Source organism: Podarcis pityusensis (genome assembly GCF_964106645.2).
Source record: "Podarcis pityusensis genome assembly, chromosome: 3".
NCBI classification, from domain to species: Eukaryota; Metazoa; Chordata; class Lepidosauria; order Squamata; family Lacertidae; genus Podarcis; species Podarcis pityusensis.
In genome coordinates this window covers 100,341,978-100,355,793 of record NC_138026.1, presented here as the reverse complement: position 1 = coordinate 100,355,793, position 13,816 = coordinate 100,341,978, and the positions used below count along the sequence as shown (strand labels likewise).

The 13,816-nt window shown below is 43.9% G+C and overlaps 1 long non-coding RNA gene across 1 annotated transcript; it reads left to right on the top strand.

Annotated features, from left to right (window-relative positions):
• Positions 1–482: 482 nt before the first annotated feature.
• Positions 483–7,983, top strand: LOC308474069. The gene is made up of 2 exons (XR_013984480.1): positions 483–610; positions 7,492–7,983. It is a non-coding gene; the product is annotated as an uncharacterized lncRNA (long non-coding RNA).
• Positions 7,984–13,816: the final 5,833 nt, after the last annotated feature.

Here is a 13,816-nt window from a genome sequence, read left to right as displayed (position 1 = left end):
CAGTAGGCTCTTACGTTCTTAAATTAAACTCCTTAATGCACTTAAAACTCTACAGAATCAATAATGAGATAGTGGATCAAGTAAGAACAACAAAACTTCAGCACAGCTCCATTTCTTCATGTGAATGTTAAGGCAGTGGATCATATCTGCCCTTCCAGAAATCTGGATTCGGATGCTCATGCTCACATTTCCACCACTGCACAAAAAGAAGAAAGAAAAAGTGTTAGTATTGGGTTTAATACCCTCAAGTCCTTAAGGTGCAGGTTCCTGATCAGGCTTGTAAATATGTTGTTACTTTGTGGGATCTGTATCCTTAATGAGATATTGACTTGAGACAATTCTGAGCATGTATTTTTTTGTTTGTTTGTGCCATGTTTGTGCCTTCTAAAGGTATCACGTGGTTCTGACAACTATATATGAGTTAGCAGCGTGTTCTTTTCAAGGAATTTATGGCACTGAGATTTCAAACTATGCTGTATTTGGAGGTGCGTTACTGTTAAAATCCCAGCAGAACAGCAACTCTTCTACCCTCATAGTAGAAGACTTGAGTCTTTATTGATTGCATTGTTCTTTATATTCTGAAACAAGAAACACATTTATTTTACTCAAGGTAAGGAATATGCCTGATGCCAACAATCAGGCCAGAATCATGTCTCATTTGCAACAGCCTAACCAGGTTTGCAATGACTGCCCAAATGCTAAAGGAAAAATTTGCAGAGGTAAACCTGGTGAAGATTAATGATGTTATTTTTCGTTTACAGCTCTTTTTCTTTATAGCTATGTTTTTAAAATTGGAGGGAAAGCAAGTTGATCTTAATTACTGTATATATATTTTAGAGATTCTTCCTATCATGCTACTTATCTCTTGACAATGTGTTTGTTTTGTTTATGATGGTAGCAATGGCCACAATCCAGGACAGAGATAGCCAGAATGCTCTGGTAACTTCAAGACTGGGCTACTGTAGTATGCTCTATGTGGGGCTGCCCTTGAAGACGGTTTGGAGGCTGCAATTGGTGCAGAATGCGGCAGCCACGGTGCTGGCAGGCACTAGTGTCCAGACATATATTACACCAAAGACCTGCAGTGGTGGTCAGTGTGCCTCCTAGCCCATTTCAAGGCGCTTACATTAATATGCAAAGCCCTAAATGACTTGCGCTCCAAATATCTGAAGGAGCATCTCCTTCCATACAATCCTGCCTGGGTGTCCATCGAGTCCTCTGGGGAAGGAAACTGCTGGCAGTTCCGCTGCCCTGTGAATTTTGTGGGGTGGCAGTATATGAGAGGACCTTTTCTGTGTTGGTCCCCAGATTGTGGAACGCATCCCCTCTGAGATGCACCTGGTTTTATCACTGCATACATTTCTACATCAGGTCAACACACCTTTCTGAACATGTCTTTGGGGAGGGGTGGAAGGTGAGATCAGAATAGCCCTCCAGTTCAATGTTTATGTATTGCATGGTTGAATAGTATGGAGCTGTCTATAACCTGCCCTGGGATCCCATGGACTGCATATGCCAATAAACATGGAAATACTGGGAGGCAGATGTGGCGTTTTCCATACCCCTCTGCATTTTCTTTTTACTATGGCCTGAGCGGAAGTTGAGCCTGATGGCCTGGAAACGGGGAGGCGGGATGAAGCTGAAGAAGCCTCAAGTCACACGTAGACAGAGAATAAAGAGGCAGCTGTGTGCACAACTCAGCTGGGTCAGGACCAGTGGGAGGCTGGTGAAAATAAAGGAAAGGAAGGCAAGAATGCGTGAGTGGGGAAGCAAGTGGAAGAAAATGGAAAGGAGGGGAAGAAGCAAGGAGAGACAGCATGAAACTGAACCTTAATTAACATTATTTGTTTTTTTTAAAAAAGCAAAGCACAGATTATCTAGAATTTATCATCCGTTACTGAAATATGGTTGCAAATCTGAACATGTTAGAGATTATATGATAAAAAAAAATGGGTGCAGGATGTCAGTAAAAAATATTCCTAAAGAAATCTCAGAGACTCTGTAGAAGACAGCTCATAAATCCTTGTTTTGGGTGACATGTTGGGAACTGCAGGGCAAGGGCCTGAGGAGATCCAGGTTCAAATTCTCACTCAGTTTGATAGATAACTTTAGGCTACTCCCCACCTTCCAGCTGAAACTACCTCAAAGGCTGGTTGTGATGATAAAGTTATTATTATTAGTATTTGATTCCCTCTCCTCTTCCCCTATCACCATAAGGTACAAAATTCAGTTTACAATTTTACAATCAAAATAATGGGGGGACGGACTACAAACACATATTTCAGGGGTCCTGAGTTTCTTGGAATAAGTACAGGGTAAAAGTAAAATAAATCTCCTCAGGGTAGAAAGCAATCTAGATTTTTTTATTGTATTGCTTTATTCTCCCTTCCCCTCTCTTGGTGTGGATTGTGAGCCAGCAGAAAGATTCAACAACCCATTTTATTGCGAGAGCTTCCTTTTTTATGACAGCATAACGTAAGCTGCAGGGTCTCAGTTTGCTGTAATAAAAGCAGTAGGTTCCCACCTACCCTCAGCTGCTGACTTCACCTAGTACCAGCCTTGAGGCGTTTGCTGGAATTAGAAAGTCTTGGAAATGCCATTTAGAATTTGGCTAAGGCTGATCTCAGAACCAGATATAATGAATACCTTTCCTTCAGGTGGATTTATTCCACTCAGTGATGCTGTGATTTCCACATCCATTAAGGGAGTGGCGTGAGAAACAGCCAAATGTGGAACAAAATGTTATTGATGCCATGCTGGCCCTAAAACTTCATTTTTCTTATACTTATACATTTTTCTTATACATATATCATTATTTCTTATACTCCAAAAGAGCACAAAGATACCTGTTAAAATATCATTACTGGGCCACCTCAATCTCTGCAGAGCTCTGTGAGAGATTCCGGGGTCTTGGCACTTACAAGGGTTTGTGTTCCCTTTGGAAAATTAAGACACAATGGAGGCTATGGTGTCTTTATGAAAAAATGGTTTATTGACACGTTTACAGCCCGAATCCTTCAATTTAGGGGGTGCAGAACACTATGCCCCAAGAGTGCCTCTTGGGTTTTTTGGGGGGGTGGATTTGGGTTATTTATTTGTTTGTTTACAAAAGAGGCATAAATAACTACATAAACCAGCCATTCATATCAATGCCAGTTTGTCTAATCATAGTGAATCCAAATTCTGATTCCAACAGTTGAAACAGAGTTGCCGAGTTCATGAAAAATTGGAGATTAACCTTTTAAAGCAGATTTTGGGAACCTTTGGCCTGCCAGAAGTTGCCAAACTACAACTCCCATCAGCCCCAGTAAATGGCTAGGGATGATGGGAGTTGAGCAACATCAATGGGCCCAAAGGTTTCTAAGAACTGCTCTATAGCCATTTGTCCTTTGAACTGTGCCAGTTAATTTATGCACAAAAATTTACGCCATTATAAATTTGTTAAAGACGTGTGAATTAATTAATCCACTAGATTTATGAATTAATTAGTGGATTAATTAATAAACCACTAGACTTATTTATTAATTAATCAATTCAATCAGTTCATATACCACTTAACAGCATTGTTTGTAAGCAGTGTACAATGAGGTTACAAAAGAGATACAGTAATATCAGTTAAGAATAATAACAAGAAGAAGAAGATAAAAAGGCAGAGGCCAGCCATTCTCCTCACCAGCCCTCATGGAATCCCAACTACTTCCTCCTCCTCCTTCCCCCAAACCTTTGCCAAATGCAACTCCCCATTCTGGTTACACAGTCACCCACTGTAATCCTGGCAATTTCCCCCTCTGTGTCTTCTGCCTGGCTGATGGCTCCCACTGTTGGGTTAATGACTGGCCATTTCAGCCTTTGTCTGTTAACTGGTTTATCCCCAACTACCTATGTCAAACCTGAATGACTGGTTATCCTAAACCATAGGTAGGCAAACTAAGGCCCGGGGGTCGGATCTGGCCCAATCGCCTTTTAAATCCAGCCCAAGGATGGTCTGGGAATCAGCATGTCTTTACATGAGTAGAATGTGTGCTTTTATTTAAAATGCATTTCTGGGTTATTTGTGGGGCATAGGAATTCGTTCATCCCCCCCTCCCGCCAAAATATAGTCTGCCTCCCCCCCACAAGGTCTGAGGGACAGTAGACCGGCCCCCTGCTGGAAAAGTTTGCTGACCCCTGTCCGAAAATTAATCCAGAAGTATTTGGCACAGTTTTAGTCAAACCTTTATTAGTTCTAACTTTTACTGATTTGGGGGGTTATGAGTGCCCAAACATATAACATGATTGCGTGTATCCCTGTCTGAAAAAAATGAACCAAACTTTTATTTTCTGAAGAGGCAAAGATTTTTCTGAAATTCTCAAACATTCTAGCAGTTCTCTTGTTAGGTAGCAAGCCTCTCACTATTAGGCAGGAATCTTCATTTAGTGGTTTTGATGCCTGCTAAAAACTTACTTGTCCAGGCAAGCCTTCCGAGATAAGTAATTTTATTGTGTGCGTTTTTAAAACTCTAGATTTTAACAATTTTAAAAATAATTTTAATGCCTTAATTTTAAAGTCGGCTGATTTTATCAGTATTTTATTGTGAATACTTTATATTGTTTCACATAACATAGCATTCTCTCTGCTTTTTAAATTAAATAAATCTTGTTAAATGAGAAATACATTAAAATATTGGAAGTAGATGGACAACAACATGTAATGTATCCTTGCTTCTTATCAGAAGCATCCAGTTCAGGGTTCCAGCCAGTCAGCCAACCATTCCATTTTCCAGGAGACTCCATTCCATCCTCCAACCTCTGGTTTTCTTCCTTAGCTTATATCCTGTGGCTCAAGCATGCTCATTCCTCATTAGGCTGCTCTTTGTTCCCTTTTTATGTATTTTTTTTTTGGTCCTAGTTCAAACTTTGGGGTTCCCCCAGCATACTGAAACCTCTTTTGTTTCTCAGTGGAACTGTTTTTTGCCTACAAAGCTGTTGGCACTCACCACAATACATTGGGTATTGTGGCATTTACATTGGCTGCAGTTTGTTACAGTTTAAAGAGAATGCAACCCACTAGGCAATGAAAAACCTTTACAGTCATACCTCGCATTAAAGCCGCTTCAGGTTGCATTGGTTTTTTTTGGGTTGTGGACCGCTGAAACCCGGAAGTACCGGAACGGGTTACTTCCGTGTTTCGGTGGTCACGCATGTGCAGAAGCACCAAATCGCAGACACGCAGACACAGGTTGCGAATGCTGCGGGTTGCGAATGTGCATCCTACACGGATCATGTTCACAACCCAAGCTGTGTAGGCTAAACAGCATAATAATGAGCAATCTAAAAGGGCTGCAGTTCTATCTTAAGATCCCCGTGTTAGGAGACCCGAGCACATCCCTTGATTTACCTGGCAAGCAATGTGCTTCTCATTCACACATTCTAATACTTTCCTTCCTAGAAGTGTGGGAGGAGTCATTAACTGCTGTTTGGTTTATTCACTGAAAATCAAAGCGTATCCTAAATGCCATCCATCATTAGCACTATATCCATTAGGCCAGGAGCAGGGAAACCTTTTCCACCCCAAGGGCCACATTCTCTTCTGGCCAGGGGCCACATGCTAGAGTTGCGTGAGGGCCAGAGGCAAAAGTGGGCAGAATAATAAAATCATAGAATTGGAAGAGACCCTGAAGATCATCTAGTGCAATCCCCTGCAATGCAGGAATATGCAGCTGCCCCATCTGGGGATCGAACCTGCACCCTGGCATTATCAGCGCCATGCTCCAACCAACTGAGCTATTGTAATTAATGTAAATCTTACCTTCATGCAGTAGGCTGGCTTCTACACACATCTGCACCCCCCTCTGTGTCCTCCATGCAGAAAAGTAATAGGCATTATCAGAGTTCAAATATGCATTCCCGACAAGCAAAAACACAAAGCAGGGCTTGTGGTGGGTGTGGCCTACAGGGAGGGGGTGTGGCCTAGAGAGGGTTCCGAGGGCCATATGGAGAAGGCTGGAGAACTGCATATGGCCCCTGGGTCTGAGACTCCTCAGCTCTGCGTTAAGCATTTCCTCTCATTATTGTTCTGTTCCCAGAAGTGGAAGGATCACTGTCAGCCAGCATTTTCCCTTCCTATTCCCCATTACAGTGTTTACCTTCTTGTCTCATGGAGAGTTCTGGAGACCTCAAAAGCTATTTTGTGATATTTTGGCTGGCCTGATGAAGATACTACCATAATCACATTTTTAAGACCTGCAGCTCCGGACAGCGTGTACCTGAAATATACAATATACAGGGTCGGTGAGTGCAATGACTGTGCAAAAAGTCCTGCCAGGGCTCTCCTCCAGGGCGCCCTGCACAGGCAGTTGAGTGAGAAGATTGCCATGCTATCTATGAGATTTATGAATCAGTAGAGATGGACTAAATGGAAAAATCAAGATAAATAGCCAAACATCAAGTTAGAGATAGCTGGATGATCAGCTGTCATGCGTGACAGCAGGTGCGATTTATAGCTTTTTGAAAATGAGCTTTAACCCACATGGTATTTGTTGCTGAATGTGCGAAGTACAGATGCCTATTTACCCTGAACAGGGCCGGCCCTACCCTTTGGCAGAATTGGATGGCAGAAGCTAAGGCGTATAAGAGGATCAGCAGCCCTGCTCTGGGTGTTCCTCCCGAGTGTCCCCCCCCCCCGATTCCCCTTTGTTGGATGACGAGGAGTGGATGGGAGAACCCCCGAGGGACATCCCAGGGGAGGAAGGCTCAGAGCCAGGGGATTGGTGGCGGGATACCAAAGAGAGGTCAGAGGGAGAAGAGTAGTGGGAGCTGTTGGATGCTGAAGAGGTAACGGGATTCAGTGAGCAAGGAGAGCCTGTGACAGAGAGTAGTTCAGACTCAGAGGCTGAAGCAGAGGAGGGGGGTGGCAAGAGACTACAGCAGAATCCCAAGAGTCTGTCTCTCCTACTGCAACAAGCTCCCCTTCCCCCTTGTCTCCAAGGCCACGCAGGGTGATGTATAGAGCAGAACACAGATTCCAGGTGCCCTGGGACCTTCTGTATGGAAAGCATGTGTTCTACCTCTAAGCTATGGCCTTGCCTCAATATTCTGGGCTCAGGATGAGGGGTATATTGGCAATCACTCTGGAGCCTAACAAACAATATATCATTTCTTTATCCCGAAATTTAAAAAGCGGTTAGCACAACTAATTAATGGGCACTTACAATAATTGATGAACAATTTTAAAACAACCCACGGCATCCCAGTTCAAATCATTGCTGGTCAGTAGGCCATGCTGGATCTGATTTGAATTTGGTCATTGTGTATCTGACTCCCAGTAAGTTAGCAAAAATGTATAAGACAGGTACAAATACCTGCTGGAAATGCAAAGAAAAAGAAGGCACCTTCACATGTGGTGGTCTTGTAAGGTAATAAAAGCATTCTGGGAAATGATATATAATGAATGGAAAAAATGTTTAAATTAACCTTTATTTTTTTTAAAAACACAGAGGCTTTTTTTACTAGGAATTGTAGGTGCAGATATTACAAGAGAGCAGAAAGGACTTTTTATGTATGCAACGACAACCACAAGGATGATATTAGCCCAGAGATGGAAAGAAGACAAAGCCTCTACCAGAGAGGAATGGCAAGTTAAACTGATGGATTATGCTGAAATGGCAAAACTGACTGGAAAGCTCAGAAACCAAGGAGACCAAAAAGTCAACAAAGAATTTGGAAAATTTATAATTTATCTTGGAGACCATTGTAAACAGATGAAAACACTAGCAGGATTGCAATAACACTTGTAACATAGCAAGAACTATGGAGACAATTGAGTTATATAAAACATGGATTATTGAAAAAGATGCAGCCGGAAAAGTTTGATAATGGGACCCATGTGGGGGGGGGGAGGTGGGAAGTCCAGAGATTCAGAGGAATCTCTTAGCTATTGATTTGTATGGTTGTATTGTTATAACTTTGTATAAGTAAAATCAAATAAAAAATATTTCAAAAAAACCTGAATTGGGTCATTAGGGGGTGTTTTAATTGTTTGTCAATTTTGAAATTGTTCATTAACTGGCTGTTTTAACAGTTTTGAGTCTTATAAGATGGGGGGGAAAATACTGTTACGCTCGTTTGACTCCACAGTGACTGTCCATCTGTCATTCTTCAGCCTGATTACAGAACCCTGAGGCATTAATGCAGCAAAATGTCTTGTGCCGGCCGTAACCTTGAACGAAAGAAAGCATCAACACCCCATAATGCACAGAGCTAAACTACCAACAACATTAAAATGTGCTTTTCAATCTCCTGAATGCAGCGGGCAAGACTTGCTATCTGCTCAGAATCTGGATCAGGAAATAAAATTAAATTGGAAACCTTGAGCACAGGGTTCCCCGTCCCATGGGCACACACACACACACAAAAGTACACACACAAACCACACACCACTCTTAAATTAACAGATGAAAATGGCTCTAACTGTGACCTCTAGTGGACATAACGTAATGAGGCATGAAAGAGAGTACTCAAGTTTTGCCAGAAGGATTCACATCATCTGGCACACTGCACCGTGTTTGCTGTGGTCTGGATTAGATGGGCTACTCTTGGAGCAGGGAGGGGCATATTGTGCATTGTGAATAAACAGATCATGTGTGAGTGCCAACTAGAGTCCTTAGGCTCAAATAATGGCTTTTAATCCAGCAGTGGCAACCACAAGTGTAAGGGACGGGAACCTTTTACAGTCTGAGGGCCACCTTCCCTTCTGGACCACATTCTGGAGCCACATGTCAGTGGTGGTCAACTAGCAGTAGGCTACTTTCTGCACACACCCACACCATTTCTATCCTCCATCCAGACAAGGATGAAGCAATATCATCATTCAAGGGAACAATCCAGCCCAGGAAAAAACACTCAAGGAGAATGCAAAGCAGGGCTGGTGAAGGACATGACTTGGAGAGGGTCCCAAGGACCAGACAGAAAACTATGGAGGGCCACATTTTCCCCTCAAACCTGAGTTGCTCCTCCTTGCAGCAAAGTTGGGTGGTGTTCCCAAGCAGGGTGTGGACGATATCACTGTGGACTGTTGTGGGGCGGGTAGATTGGCAAAAAAAACCCCAAAACCCTCCTTTCCTCTTCCGTAAGTGAGAATTTGAACCTGGATCTCCTCAGGCCCTTGCCCTGCAGTTCCCAACATGTCACCCAAAACAAGGATTTATGAGCTGTCTTCTACAGAGTCTCTGAGATTTCCTTAGGAATATTTTTACTGACATCCTGCACCCATTTTTTTATCATATAATCTCTAACATGTTCAGATTTGCAACCATATTTCAGTAACGGATGATAAATTCTAGATAATCTGTGCTTTGCTTTTTAAAAAAAACAAATAATGTTAATTAAGGTTCAGTTTCATGCTGTCTCTCCTTGCTTCTTCCCCTCCTTTCCATTTTCTTCCACTTGCTTCCCCACTCACGCATTCTTGCCTTCCTTTCCTTTATTTTCACCAGCCTCCCACTGGTCCTGACCCAGCTGAGTTGTGCACACAGCTGCCTCTTTATTCTCTGTCTACGTGTGACTTGAGGCTTCTTCAGCTTCCATAAGTGGATGCCCTTCTACAAGTGCAAAGGCGTCATTTGTACTCCACCTAGTGCCTTACTTCATCAAACCAGGAGACAGACCTGTTTTTAAGGGATCAGGTCTGTGGTGTGAAGACACAAGCTGCAGCAACCCTGATGAAGCTAACAGGACTGGCTCTGTCATTAGTCAGGGTGAAGTGGCTACCTCTGACAAGATGCTGAGGGTTGGCCATAGCAGCCATCCCCCTCTGCTGGAAGACAGAAACGTGTGCGCCATGCAGCCTGCTCTGTGCCCCCTAAATTAGCCTGCAATTTGGTGGTGATGGGTGGTGTCTCATCACAGTGTCAACATGAGCTTCTGCATGTGGACTGGAAAGGGGGCATCACCTTGCCATTTTCCTCAGTCAAGAAACCCCGTGGTCCAGCCCTGGAAGCTGGGTCAGGGCCTTCTTACTTCCAGGATGGGCTGTTTTCCAGGAACACTATGCATACTGCCCTGAGTTCTATTGAGAAAGGTGGGATATGAATGAATAAAGTTGTTTCAGAGAGTTGTCTATGATAGAAACTTTTTGTTTGTCGTTGTTCTTCCACTATCTCCTTTGGCAAAGCAAGTCTGGATTCTCCTTTGGGGATGAGCTCCGGTCCCAGGATCAATCCGCAGTATCTCCAGGTAAGGCTGAGACAGACAGACTCCTGCCTGAAATCTTGGAAACTCACAGTGGTTCTCAACCTGTAGGTCCCTAGATGTTGTTGGACTACAACTCCCATCATCCCTGAGCTCTGGCCTTGCTAGCTAGGGGTGATGGGAGTTGTAGTTCAACAACATCTGGGGACCCACAGGTTGAGAAAGGCTGCTGGAAAGCAACCAGTCATTGTAGCCAGTGGTGAACTACATGGACCAAAGATCTGACCCAGAATAAGTCCATGACAGGTTTCTGAAACAATACAAAAACTTGAGAAAACTGTTTGACTAGAGGCATTAACAGGCTAAGTGTACCCACCTGGAGCAGGAATCATGCCTTCACTGCTTTGATAAATATGAATGCCTTTCTCCAGACCAAGCTAGATTTTTGTTCCTTTTGAACTTGAAATTCCATGTACTCTCTTTAATTGTTCAGTAGAGGGATGGAGTTGTGGTCTTCTAGGTGTTGTTAGACTCCCATCTCCCACTGGCTCTAGCTAGGGATGATGGGAGTTGGAGTGCAGCAACAAGTGCAGGGCTGCAGGTTACTCATCCCTGATTAGAACTTTGAATCTCACTCTGAGTCAGTCTCAGTAGGATGCTTTCTTCTTCAACTGCTTTGATTCTGAAGGCCTTGGTGCCTTCTCTCAGGTACTCTTGCCAAGGGAGGCCTGGCCAGCCCCATCTCTGGTAACCTTTCGCCAATAGACAAATACAGCTTTTATTTGGACAGGTCTTTCGCCTGTAAGCTTGACTTCCAAATATCTTCCATTGCTCTTTTAACTGGTTTTGATTGTTTTTAATTGGTGTTTTACCTTTGGTTCTCTCTCCCTGCATTACTTTGCATTGCAATGCAATGCTGCTTTACTGTATTTCAATACATTTTCAATTGTATTTGTATTATTGCTATTAGTTACTGTAAGTGTCATGGAGTGGAAAGGCGGGATACAAATTTATTATCTATTTATGGCATGTATAAAACTCTCACAAAAGGCTCTCAGATTGAGAAAAAATCATTGCTAAGACAGTCCCTGCGTTCAGGATAAAAATCTAAAGAAAACCAAAGACACACAAGGAAAATGGAATGGAAGGAGGAAGGATAAAGCAAGCTGAAGCACAATTTGCTCAAGTTAACTGTTCTTAGAATGCTGTCATCTAGATTCTTGCTGTCTCACCCTTGATATAGAGCAGCCCCTGCCCCGGAAGCTCTCTCCCATCACTACCCTCCCCCCAAGATGAGATCCAGAAACAGAGCAGTAGACAATGTCCAGGCCAGGAGGGACAGGGCAGGTACTAGCATCCTATTCTTTCCTCAGACAGCTGACTTTCTTCAGTTATGTTTCTTAATAAACAAACAATAAATACATAAATGAATAAATAAATAAATAAAAACATTGCACCCCTCATTTGTTCCTCCTACACATGCATGATGTGCTTCTCAAAAGAGAACAGAGGCACAACGATCACATCACGTATATAAAAACAGCTACTTAGAAATCATATAAATCAGTTCATAGATTTCTCCCCCTCGTTTTCTGTTGGTGCAAAGCTTACAAGGAAATCATCCACAAAAGCCTGGCATCGGTTTGTAGGAGGCATCCTTCTTGTTAAAGAGGCAGTTATCACACCAGGGAAGAGTTTATTCCGTCTTTATCCAATCCTTCCTCCAAGCTGCCCAGGGTCCCTTCTTTTGCTCCTGCAACAACTCTGTCAGGCATGTCAGGCTGAAAGTTAAGTGACTGTCAAATCTAAGCGCAGGTCTCCTATCCAATATGCTATCGCTGTCCTGTTACCATACTGGTCCTCAAACAGCAGCTCATATTCAGTAGAGGATGATTTTCTTTCTACCCAACAGGGAACCCTGATTTCATCAAAAGAAGTACTGTTATAATTTACAACAAGCAATGCTATAAAAGGGCTGTGAAGACAAGACAGGCAAGAAATAACACTGTAGGTGCCGAGAAAAAGCAAGGACAAAAAAGCAGAGAGATATGATGCTGCAAGGGCTATAAATATAAATCAGAGATAGAAAGAAGCCTTTTGAACTCCATTCTTTCTCCACTGCGTGCACTTTTAAAAGATACTGGAGATACTGTCATCTAAGGCTGCAATCCTAATCCCCCTGGGAGTAAGCCCCATTGAATTCAATAGGGCTTACTTCTGAGTAGATATGGGTTGCCCTAAAATGGGAGGGGGGAACTCTTAGAAAATAATAAAACACCAAAGGGATTACATGCAGCAGAGAGAAAGGGCAGAGAGTCTCTGTTTTCACTTAGTTGTATGCACTGTAGATCTAATACAAATATGGAAAAACTGTGTGTGTATCCAAACCCATTTGATTTCCAGGTGCTTTAAACAAGCAGCAGGAAAGGTAGTGATCAAATGTTTCTGCATCAGGACTTTTCAAGCATGCCCTTGATAGATGAATGTGTGCTTTTCACCCTTCCCCATTGACATCCTCTCACTCTATGAGAAAATAACGGTTTTGTTTAAGATGCTTTCCCCCTCCCTTTCCAGCCAGGAGCGGTGGGAAGGACCTGACTGCTTCATCTTTTTGCAAGAATCATTGGCTGCCTTCTCTGGACTACTTGCAATTCCACTTCTCCACTCAGTCCCATGATCATGGACAGGAAAAGGAGGAAATTGTATTCAGCCCTGTAATCACCACTTATAATGGGCATATTGTGCTAACAAAACAAAAACAGCCCTGCTGCTATGCCGGCTTAAGTGTTCCCTCGATTCTTACAGGCACTCAGTCCTGCTTTGCCTTTTGTAACACGCTCGGCCTGGGAAAAAGAGAAACTTTTTAGTCAATTATAGTCAAGCCACTTGAGGGAGACAATTGGGGAGGGGGCTGCCGAAAAAGAACTTGAAATAAATGTTTATGGAAAGCACTATCGCCCCGCTCCCAAAGGGAGACAGCAGCCGACAACAGGTCAATAAAGAGTCACTGCCTTCAGACATGACTCAAAAGGGGAAAGGAAGGGGGACAGGTAAGGAAAACTGCGAACTCGAGGACGAGTTGTTTTGTTATTTAACTTGCATTTCCTATAAAAGCCATCTGGGAATAGCAGACAGGGGGAATGCGAATGTAAATATTGTATGGAATAAATATCTAGAACACGGTTAAGGCGGGCAGTGAAACCTGCCCCCTCCCTCCTCGCGCTCCAGGTCCTTGATTCCTCGAGGAAAGTAAAGAGCAGCCTCTGCTCAGGTGCCTCCGTCTTCCTCTCCGCGCGGCGCCGAGCGGGAAAGAGAGGCAGCTCGGCTCGCTCTCCGCCCGGGAGGGGAGGCGGGAGGGAGGAGGCGTGTCCCTTCTCCGCCGCCTCTGCCCTCACTCCGAGGAGACGCGCCGCCGTGTCTCTCAGCCTCGCGCCACAGAAGCAGGGAGCTGCGCGGCGCCTCGAAGGCTGCGCGGCGCAGCCCGGAGCTGTCCAAACTTCGCGGGACTTTGCCTGGCCTGCCTTGCCAAGCCATGCCCTTCGCGAAGCCCGTCTGGGCTCTCTCGCGGCGCGGCGGCGGTGCCTCGCCACAGCCAGCGCCGGGCGACGCGCGACAGGGGCGCACGGAGTGGCCCGCCGCCCCTCGGTGA